Raw genomic sequence first — 11,600 nt, 5'->3', positions numbered from 1 at the left:
GTTCTTTAAGGGGGATTTTTTTATCAATTGAAAATAACAACTGAAGTTAAAAAACTGTGAAAATATTTTATATCTCTGCCTCCATTTCATACAAATAAATCTTCTTAAACTCTCTCTGTGTAAAGATTTCAGGATGTTCATAAATATTAATTGGGTGGCCAAAGCTAAATTCAGAATTCAGTTTCAGGAAAAGAAACCCAAAACTCACTCTAAATGTATTTAATTGGATATGCAAGTTTTCATGGCTTATGCTTTATATTTTAAGACTTTTAACAGACTGTAGCATAATTAAACTATGACTTATTCCTGTTCTTCTTTTTTTTTTCCCCCCCCAAAATATAAGGACTGCTGCTGGACAAAATAATTGAACTGCTAAGGGCTGAATATATTTGGATAGGAATCTATAGCAGATTTCTTCTGCAGTTACTCTGTGAGTGTTGTCACTGTGTCTGATGATAAGGTCAGTTAACCTGTATGACCCTCAGCTATTCTACAGTGGCAAAATTCGAAAGTGAAAAATTTTATCCTTTTTTTTTTTAAATCAGAGTAGCTGATATATTAATTAATTAACATAATATTTCATATACCTTGTACTGTAGAGGTTTTTTTGGGAGTTGTCTTTTAAAGTGGAATTTCTTTATAAATTTTTCATTTGAAACAACATTCAAACACTTTTGTATATCCTAGGTAAGAGCATAAAATGGTTTGGAGGCTTCTAAGCTTGTAATTATATCACCTTTGTAATTGCCTCCTAATAGAAAAACATCCAAATTACACTTTAAGTCTGGTCAAACTGAGAACAGTGTTTTACTCTGAACTGAAAATAGCAAAAGAAGTCCAAAACAACAGTTCAAGTATTTTAAGAAGTGTGTTCTCTTGGGATGACTTAGTCTCACATTATCCTACAGCTTGTTATGGGGTTTTTGTTACTTACTCCCTTTTTTTTTTTTTTTTTTTTTTTTTTACCTGAACAACACCAAACAAAGTACCAAAAGGTACTTCATAAGGTATGGAGGGAAGTGAAAATATACTGAATGTAAATTAGTGTATTAATGAAAACTTCTGGACTGGAAAGGAGCTCGTTCTTGGGAGGTTTTTTTGTGATATTCAACTCATTGATGTACTTTCAAGCCTATGTAGCCTGGAGGAGTTGAGGAATATTACTTTATGGAACACTTTGTCTTGGGGAGAAATCTGAATCCTAAATCTTCACTGTATGGCAAATAAAATTATTTTTTACTTCAATGAGAGCTTTGTCTGATAAAGTAGTGAAGGAACTATTCATATATATATGTATACACACATGCACATATACACATAGATGCAAAACCATACATATGGAACTGTAAGTATGGATTAGGCAAATCTCAATATATGATAAATAAGAAAGAAGAAGGATAACGAAAAAATTAAAAATAACATGACTGCCAGATTTTAGAACTGGTGAGGGTACCATTTTGGCTGCCAAGTAAGAATTATATTTAAATTCAACAACAGTGAAATGCTTTTATTTCAAGATGCTGGTGATTTAATTCCAGCAAAAAGGAAGGTGAAGACATTAAAAGGGTTTTATGAGAAATTATTAGCATTGCGTTTTCTTGTCTGTTCAAGTAAAATAGTTAAGGGTAATTCCTAAATGAAAAATAATGTAATAATGTTAATGTTTACTCTAGTAATAAGTATTAGTTAGTTCATGGTTATAAAGTGCTTTGAGGAAGCAGGGCATTACATAAAGGAAGACTTATTTTTACCATAATATCATGCAACTCTTTTAGCTATTTCCCACTTTCACGATACATCATTTAAATCTGTTCACTAATAGATACAGCCTTCTTGGGTAAAACTTATGTGAAAGAGCACATCATTGAATTGTTCTAGAAAGGTAAAGATGGGAAGCTATCTTCACACTATATACTTAGAAGTGTTCCTGCAGAATTGTGACTAGTTCTGTGACCAGAGAATGCTATTATTACACAGGAATTGTGATATTGATTCAGATCCAAAGTCTATCCTGAGCAGGATCACTGTCTGAGAAAGTGGCCAGTGTCAGATGCATTGAAGTCGTGGAGGCCTCTCCACAGGCACTTGATATCACATAGTCTGCCTCCACTTTTGATATTTTTTTGGTTGCAACCAGATTCAACCCTGAATCATGAAGCACTTCAATATGTCTCTATGTACAAAAATGTAGTACTTTATGTATTGTGTGCAAAAAAAGCAAAGTTCTCCAAGTAGATGTGGGTGAAGAAAAGTTTTTGGCAGTTGTGCAGGGAAGCAATTGAGTGAACCAGTGGGCTGCCCTAACTCTTACAATTGTGCAAGAGTTTCTCAAGGAAAAATGCTGCGTGCAAACAAACTCCAACCCTTAGCTCCTTTTCATCTCCTAAAACCTTCATTGCCTCTGTTATCCATGATCTCATTTTCAGTCAAATTTTTTGCATCCATGTTCTGATTCTACTTCTCTGATGTTTTATTTCTCTATCAGGGGATTATAGTGCAGTGTAACTTTCTGTATATGCTAATCCTCTCACCCATAAATCATTTCTTTATTCTGGGTTTAAAACTAAATCAAGATCAAAATCCTTCATAATCTTTTGGTTTGTCTTTCATTTGGATAATTTTTGATAGAACTTAAAGATACTGGCCAAAGACTAAAATGATACTGCACAAGCGGGAGTAAGCGAAGTCCCTTTTTAGTGAAAACATGCCTGAAGTCAACAGTAAATCCTTGATTACATTCCTAATTTGTTAGCATTTTTGTCTATATTCACTATATCTCTTATCAGGTTCTGTTCAGTTTTAAAAAGGAGGATAGCAGATCCCTGTGCAGTAAAAAGCTTTTTACTTTGTAGAGAAGTTCCTTACCTAAGGCTCCTAACTTCATTAGGAGACTATCTGCAGTTTGTGGCCTCAAGGACCAGAGTGAGGTTTGTGAACTAAACTGAGATAATGAGTTCTCACTGGGGTACCCTCTGCAGCCAGTGTGGCGTTACGAGGATCACCCATCCCTTCAGCATGGCCATATGCTAATGGATGCCAGAGGTCCTGGTTAGCAAATAATCATTGCTGAAGGGAGGAGCTCCATGAAGGACTAGAAAGGGATAAAATGGGCATAATTTGCCCTGCAGTGTTCCTGTGGATCCCTAGTGGGCTAAGTCTCTGAATTGCTGTCTAGTCTTCTTGGCAATCCTGGAAGTGCCAACATGCCAAATGTAGGTACCTCATGTAAACAAGAAATTATTCAGGTGATCATCCTGCATACCAACTACCACAGTTGTAGTTCTCTGCAGAGAAAGAAGCCACTTCAGAGCTCAAAACTCCCCTTCAGTTTTCATCTGCTTGCTTCAGGTAGACAAAGAAATGCTATGCTAATCTTGAAATTTCCTTATTACTTCTTTCTTCCAGGTAACTAGTCAAGAACAAAACTAAAATTCATGGTATCCTTTGGATGTTGAAGATCACTCTATACCAGTTTTAGTGAAAAAGGAAAGGAGGAAATTTTGAAATAGTGTTTTAATTTACTTTTTCTTTAATATGTAAGGATACTGGAGAGCAATGAGTGCAGTTTTGTGCAAATAAGGCTTGCTCTGGCACTGCTGTGTAAAAACAATCACTCACTTCTGGGTTGTGAGCTGGAATACATTCCTACTCTGTGTTCTGTCTCCTAATTAGTTTTTAATCCATGACATGACTGTGCATCATCCCCTCTCATTGCTTAATATCCTTAAAAGAAGAAATCTTTCAAAAGGCTCTTGAAATTCTAAATCAGTTATATTGCCTGCTTCTATTATGTATTTTGTTAACTACCCCAAGTTGTACTAACGCTTTAAGAATGTAAAAATCTCTGTAACAATAAGCTTTGTAGTTTTTCTCCTTTTCATGTTGTACTCATCAGAGATTCTTATAGACCTTTGGTCAGTGCTACCAATTAGGAGGCATACACATACTGGAGCTCAGACTTAGATCTGTAGGGTTCTTGCCTGTTCCTTTTAGTATTGAAAGTGCCTGGAGCACAAGTAATATGATATGGATGGCACCTTTATTAAAACGTGGCATAGCAATAAGCATCCATGAATTCTCTCTAATGCGAAGGTTTTTAAAATTTCTTTTCTCTAGTAGCTTATCTGCTTAAATTCTGAGGCCTTGAGTATGTGGGGTTTAGGCTACATTCTGCAGAAGCATATACATACGCACACATATATATATAATTTTTTTTTTATATCACCAAAACAATGTGCACACCCATATATTGAGCCCTGTACCCTCAAAATGAATGTATGGGAACTGATGTTATTTTTTAAAATAGGATGTGCTATCCAGCAAGGCACAAGCTGTTGCACACTTACTATTATTTTATTTTCTTCTATGCACAAGAAGAAACTGTGTAGAAGCCCAAATAATAATTTGCTTCTACCAAACATGAATTCAGTCCATTTCTGTACCCTGGTGCTTATCTTATTAAAGCCTGTATCACGTCAGACTGACAACTAATGCCCATACTCTTTCTACTGTTCTCCTCAGCAGTGTTTGACACTGTCAGTCATACATTCCTGCTTACATGCTGTATAAATCTGGCAAGTGTAGGCAGAAGCATACTGAAGTGACTCTGATCTTTCTTGTCAGATTAATCCCAGAAGGCTCCATTTCCATCTCCAGAACTTGCCACTGAAGGCCTTAGTAAGGTTCAGTTCCTTCCCCTTTCTCATTCGATATCTGTACCTCAGGAAACTACGACTTAGCAGAGACTTGGAAAAAGACCAGAAGAGAAGACCAGAAGAGCATATACCCAACTTGCAGAATGAGATAAAATCCAGGTAGTGGAACAGAAGATATGCCCAAATACCTTTCACATTAAGCTTCCCAAAGAAGGGAAAGTTTTTGAAGGAAACTGAAAGTGTAAGTTTAATTTGCTTGCTTCTGCCCTCTCATCCCTACTCTTTGTTCGGTATAGTTACATATGGACTCATGCTGTGAAGTTGATCAGGAAAGCAATACATGTTAAACAAAATTAATTGAAAACTTCTCTTTTCTTATTGCTTGATTTAACTTGAATCATTGAACTGATCTATTTCACAATGTACACTCACACATGGGATGCCACCCCAGCTAAACAGAGAGTGAGTGCCAGCCCTGGGGGTAGGAAGGAAGGAGAAGAGGAATGTCTCAGCTGGCTTTGTTGTGAGTGGCACTGAAACAAACAATTCCAACCCTTATCTAGATGAAAACCACATATTATAATTGGGAGTGAGTTTTCAGATGCAGCTATTCAAACTCATACACTTATTATATGCAATGCCTTAAAGAAAAGAAAGTTTTAAGAAGTGGTATGAAGATTTCATGATCTGTATATTTACTTACTTATTGTTTTTAAGGAGAATAAAAAAGTGAATTTTCTGTTGAAAATGCAACTCCTCCTGGCTGCCCTGCAGAGGTGAGCTGGAATCACGAGCTGGTATCACTAAAGAGCTGACAGCTTCTGCAAGGGCTCCTCTGCCAGCAGCTTAGAGGAAGACACCGGGCCTCGGGAAGGCGATTCCTTTCGGGACCATCTCCCCGGACCGGTCACCTCTTCCTGGGTCACAGCCTCGGACCCCACCACCAGCTGTGATAACTGGCGCCCGAACAGCCTTGGATCCTGGAACCTCGACCTGGCCCGAGCTGCGTCTTGATCGCCAAGACAGAACCAGCCGTTCGTGTGCTGCTCCTCTGAAGACAGACCTACGTTTTAGCAGGCCTTTTGGACGGGGACAGTTCGAGTCCCTCATCTCCCACCTAGGACAAAGTCCCTGAGGATCGAACTGCCAGACCATCTCCCCAGCAGACCTTTCTAGGAGCCAGCCTCACCAGAAAACGGGATTTGTAAGTTTAAACTTGGGGCTCTGCTCTCCTCTTGCGCGCATTTCAAGTTATTTTGGTTTTTTTTCTCTTTTTTCTGCTGAGGGAGGAACTAAGATGGGACATAGGCAAGCTAAACCCAGCCTTTCCCAATCTGAGAGAGACCTATACCCCTTTCTTCTGACTCTTCTCTTAAAATCTGACTTTAAATTCCGTAAAGGTGTTCTTTCTCAGAAAAATCTTAAATCTTTCAGTAATTGGGTATCTCTAAATTTCCCTGAAGCTACCATCGATTCTGTTCTTTCTGATTCGTTCTGGGACAGTGTGGGGAACAAACTGTATTCCTCTCAAGCCTCGGGAAACCTCTCAAGTTTCAAAATTCACTCCTTTATTTCATTTACTGGTTAAAACGTGTCGTGCGAAAACCCCCCCTCAGCCAAACCCCTTCTCTGCCCTTCCCTGCTCCCACCCCCCCTCTCCGCCTCCGGCAATGGCCAGCCAGAGCGCGGACCCCGCCAGCTGCCCCGGCCCTGGCCCGGCAGGGGCGCCGGCCCCCCCACTTCCCTTCCCCGATCCCCTGTTCCCGGCGGTCCTCCCCTGTCCGGCCCCCCCTGCTCGCCCCCCCGGTTCCGCTGTCACCCCCCAGGCAGCGCACGCGGCACCCATCCCAGACCCATCCCCCCTCCCCGGGATGGATGAGCCGCCCCCAGCCCCGTCTCCCTGTGCCCCTGGTATCCCGCAACCCTCCCCGCACGACACCACCCTTCCCCCTCTCGCACCGACCCGCGGTGCCTCCGACCCCCCACACCCCACCCCACCGCGTCCCAGTTTCCCGCCGCGTCCCAGCTCCACGCGGTCCTGCCCCCCCCACACCCCAGCGCGGCGGCCCCGTCCCAGCAAGCCGCCCCGCCGCCGCTGCCCCCCCCCCGCACCCACGGAGCAAGCATGGTACAACACGGGACCGGGACCGGGACCGGGACCGGTCCCGCAGAGCTCCGTGCACACATCGTGGGGCACGGAACAAGCGTCACGCCCCCCGCCAGCGTCTGCCCCTGTCGCCGCTGGCGGAACGCAGCTATCCTCAGCACCGCCTCAGGCTATCGCCCATAGAATAGAATCTCCCTCCCCCCTTCCCCCACCGCAAATGGCCCTGACACGCTGGCAGGTGCCGGCACACCCGCTCTCCCCCCCTCCCAGCTGCTTCTTGCGCAATCCCTGCTGATGTTCCCCCTCTCCCTGCACCCCCCCCCCCTCCCCCTACTCCGGGTTCTTGCGCAATCCCCATTCCCCCCGCTGCTGCGCTAGAGCCTACTGCCCCCCCACACCCTCCTCTTGCCCACCCCGACTCCACATGGAATTGCGAAACCGGCACTACCTGTAACCCCCCACAAATGACCTGTTGCTGTACAACCTCTCCACCCACATGCTGCCATAACAGGACCCCTTCCCACCCCTCAAACAACCCCCGACCCCCCGCCATTCCCGCCAGAGCCGGCATTTCAAAAACGCCGCGCAACGCCCCCTGTATCTCAGCCCCGCCCTGCCACAGCCTAGCCCTCCTGTTCAGATGACAGTAGCAGCAGCTCAGACTCTGAATCTGAAGATCGATGGGCACAGACACGCAGGGAAGCGAACCGGGAGGGGGATTGGGAGTTGGCTCAGAAAATTTCAGCTTTTCCAGTCATTATAGGGAGAGGGAGGAGGGGTGGTCCATCTACAAAAACATGGGAACCTATCCCATACAGAGAAATCAAAGAGCTTAGCAAGGCAGCGAAAGACCATGGGAGAGGGTCACATTTCTTTAGAAACTTATTGGAAGCCACTTTCTCTGCCTATACATTAGTATCACATGATATTAAAAACATTATTAACTGCATCCTTTCCCCTGCCGAATATATGTTATGGGAAAGGCATTGGAAAAGACACTTAAAAACACTGTCTGACACTTACGCTAAAGATGCAAATCAGACAGATTGGACAATAGAACAACTGGCTGGAGAAGGTGACCTCCAAAAACCCTTAGATCAAGCTACAACCTTACCTGAAGTAGCATTACAAGACATAGCTATTGCAGCTAAGACATCGCTGTTTCTTACCCCTGATGATTCTGTTCCTACACAATATTTCTCTAACATCAAACAGTCAGCAAATGAAAGCTTCATTCAGTTTGTTGATCGTTTGAAAGCTAGCTTAGAGAAACAGATAGAAAGTCCGGATGGACGAAAGGAACTTTTGGGCAAACTTGCCATGGTAAATGCTAACGAACAATGTAAGAACATCTTGAGGGCCCTACCCATGGACACAGAACCCACAATAGAACAAATGATAGAGACCTGTACTAGACACACATCCACAGAGAACACAATGACCCAAGCGGTTGTAAAGGGCATCACAGAAGGAGTTTCCGGTATATTTGCTGTAGCAGTCTCTAAGGAGAATGCCCGCTGTTTCTATTGTGGCGAACTTGGACACTTTATAAAAGACTGCACACAAAGGTCACCCACCCAGGACCATCGTGCCACCTACCAAAGGCACCAGAGACAGCAACAGCACCAGCAGCGTCCAAAAAACTTCTATCGGAGCGCGGTGTCAAGGCCCTGCGCCCAGACAACAAATCAAAGGCCATACTACCCCACTGCAGCTGTGGACTCCACATCGGACCACGGAGAGCAGACAGCTGGACCTTGCCCGGCACCATCATCCCAGGCGATCCCAGAACACATGAGAAGGATCCAACACACGGAGCGCTACTGATCGGAACGAGACGCCAACTGGTAACATCACTGCCAGTTAACTTTGTTGACAAGCGTTTTTATTGTATTCCCACAGGAAAGTATGGACCGCATGATGGCCCATAGGACATTCTTATCCTAAGCGATACCCTCCATGGTCCAGAACAACTCTTTGTATTACCAGAGATACAAACAGTGCACCCTGGACAAGAGATTCTTGTCCAGCTTTGCTGCACGGACACACCTTTCTTTCTCCCACAGGGAACACCGATTGCTCAAGCTTTTTTACTTCCACAGAACCGCCCAGAACAGCTTCCTCTCAATCCTACAGCAATGTGGATAGAGATCGTGGGCTCAAACAAACCGACCATCGAGTGCAGCTCGTTCTGTAAAGGAGAGAGGGTCTACCGCCCAGGGATGCTGAACACCGGAGCAGACATGACCATCATCGCCCGCTCCGAGTGGCCAGGGAATTGGGAACTGGAGCCAGTGGCAGGTATGATCTCCGGGATTGGTGGAGTTGCAGTATCCATGAGGAGCAAACGAAATGTTGTCATTGAAGGACCTGAGGGCAAGATAGCGACCACCCGACCATTCGTGGTAAGAGCCCCCATCACCTTATGGGGCAGAGACCTTCTATCCCAGTGGGGTGCCACTCTTACCATTCCCAGCCAGGATTTCTGACTGGGGCCACTGAAAAACGTGCGCTGCCATCTACTCCCCCGCTCACCTGGAAGACTGACAACCCAAAATGGACAAGGCAGTGGCCCCTTGATAAAGAAAAACTCAGCGCGCTGGAAGCCCTAGTGGAAGAGCAACTTGCCAAAGGTCGTATCACTGAGACTACAAGTCCTTGGAATTCCCCTGTCTTTGTACTGAAAAAGCCCAGCACAAACAAATGGAGACTACTCCAGGACCTACGAAAGATCAATGAGGTCATTGAAGACATGGGCCCCCTCCAACCTGGCCTGCCATCACCATCGATGCTGCCCCAAGACTAGCTGCTGGCCATCATAGACATTAAAGACTGTTTCTTTAACATCCCGCTCCATCCCCAGGATGCACCACGGTTCGCCTTCTCCATCCCCTCTCTTAACAATGAAGCCCCACTCAGAAGATACCATTGGCTCGTCCTCCCACAAGGCATGAAGAACAGCCCGACCATCTGCCAGTGGTACGTCGCCCACATTCTATCCCCCATCAGGAGCCTGTTTCCAGAAGCAATCATTTACCACTATATGGATGACATCCTAATCTGTGCATCAGAAAAAACTTACTTGGACAGAACTCTTAAAAAGACAATTGAAGCCATAGAAGAAGCAGGGTTCGAGATTCGTGAAGACAAAGTGCAGCACTCCAGGCCATGGACTTACCTCGGCCTCCAGATCCGTGAGAGAACCATCGTACCCCAGCAACTCGCCATCAAAAAGGACCCTAAAACCCTAAGGGACTTACACAGCCTGTGTGGATCCATAAATTGGATACGCCCTCTACTGGGAGTCGCAAATAAAGACCTCGATCCCCTCTTCAACCTCCTCCACGGCAGCAAAGACTTGGACTCTCCATGTGTCCTCACACCTGAAGCCCGAGATACCATCACTAAAGTCCAGGAAGCCCTGTCTTCACGCCAAGCCCATCGCGTTGAACCCAGCCTGCCTCTTCAGTTTGCAGTTTTGGGTAAAGCTCCCTGTTTCCATGGACTGATCTTCCAATGGGACCCTAAACTCAGAGACCCTTTGCTGATACTTGAATGGGTCTTCACAAGCCATCAACCTACAAAGAGATTAACCACCTTCCAAGAAGTAATGGCTCATTTAATAAAAAAGGCCAGAACTTGTCTCCGCTCTCTTGCAGGGTGTGAGTTCACATGCATATACTTGCCATTGACCACTGAAGATCTGAGGCTGTTGCTCCGGACCAATGAGAGCCTCCAGTTAGCCCTAGATAGCTACACAGGCCAAATTTCCGTTCACATGCCAAAACATAGACTTTTCTACCGTGAAGCAGCTTTTAAATTGATTCCAATATTAATCCAAAGTAGAAAACCTCTTAAAGCTCTGACCGTCTTTACTGATGGTTCATCACATCAGTCTGTCATGACATGGAGACAACCCAATACCCAGAAATGGGAATCTGATATCCAAGTAGTAGAGGGATCTCCACAGATTGCTGAGTTAGCAGCTGTTGTCAGAGCTTTTGAGAAGTTTAAAGATGAACCTTTTAATCTGGTCACAGATTCGGCTTATGTCGCTGGTATAGCTATGAGGGCTGAACATGCTTTTCTAAAGGAGGTCTCCAACCAAAAACTATACCAATTGGTTTCTACATTAATCCATTTAATCTCCCACAGAAAACAACCTTACTACATTATGCATGTGAGGTCACACACTGACCTCCCTGGTCCCATTGCCGAAGGGAACAGGAGAGCAGATGCACTGGCCATGCCAGCAGAGACTGCAAACGTCCCTGACATCTTTGCCCAGGCAAAGTTGTCACATGCATTTTTTCACCAAAACATTCCTGCACTCGTCAGAATGTTCAAGCTCTCAAAAGGTCAAGCAAAAGCTATCATTGCAACGTGCCCGAACTGCCAGAACTACCAAATAGCATCTATGGGTACCGGAGTCAACCCCTGTGGTCTGAACAGCTGCCAATTGTGGCAAACTGATGTAACCCACTTCCCATCCTTTGGGAGATCCAAATACGTGCACGTGTCAGTTGACACATTTTCTGGGGCAGTGTTTGCATCAGCCCATGCAGGAGAAAGTGCCATCCACGTCATCAAGCATTTTCTCCTTGCCTTCGCCACCCTGGGAGTCCCTGAAGAAATCAAAACAGATAATGGGCCCGCCTACACCTCTCACAAGTTAAAAGATTTCTTCAACCAATGGGGAATAAAACACAAAACAGGCATACCTAGCAATCCCACAGGACAATCCATCGTAGAAAGGACCCACCAAACCCTCAACAGAGTCCTCAACCAGCAACGGAGAGAAACAGAAATTTTGTCTCCTGTTGAAAGACTCTGTAAGG

Source organism: Corvus hawaiiensis, chromosome 30 (assembly GCF_020740725.1).
Source record: "Corvus hawaiiensis isolate bCorHaw1 chromosome 30, bCorHaw1.pri.cur, whole genome shotgun sequence".
NCBI classification, from domain to species: domain Eukaryota; kingdom Metazoa; phylum Chordata; class Aves; order Passeriformes; family Corvidae; genus Corvus; species Corvus hawaiiensis.
The sequence above is the reverse complement of the archived record's forward strand: the minus strand, read 5'-3'. Positions refer to the sequence as shown.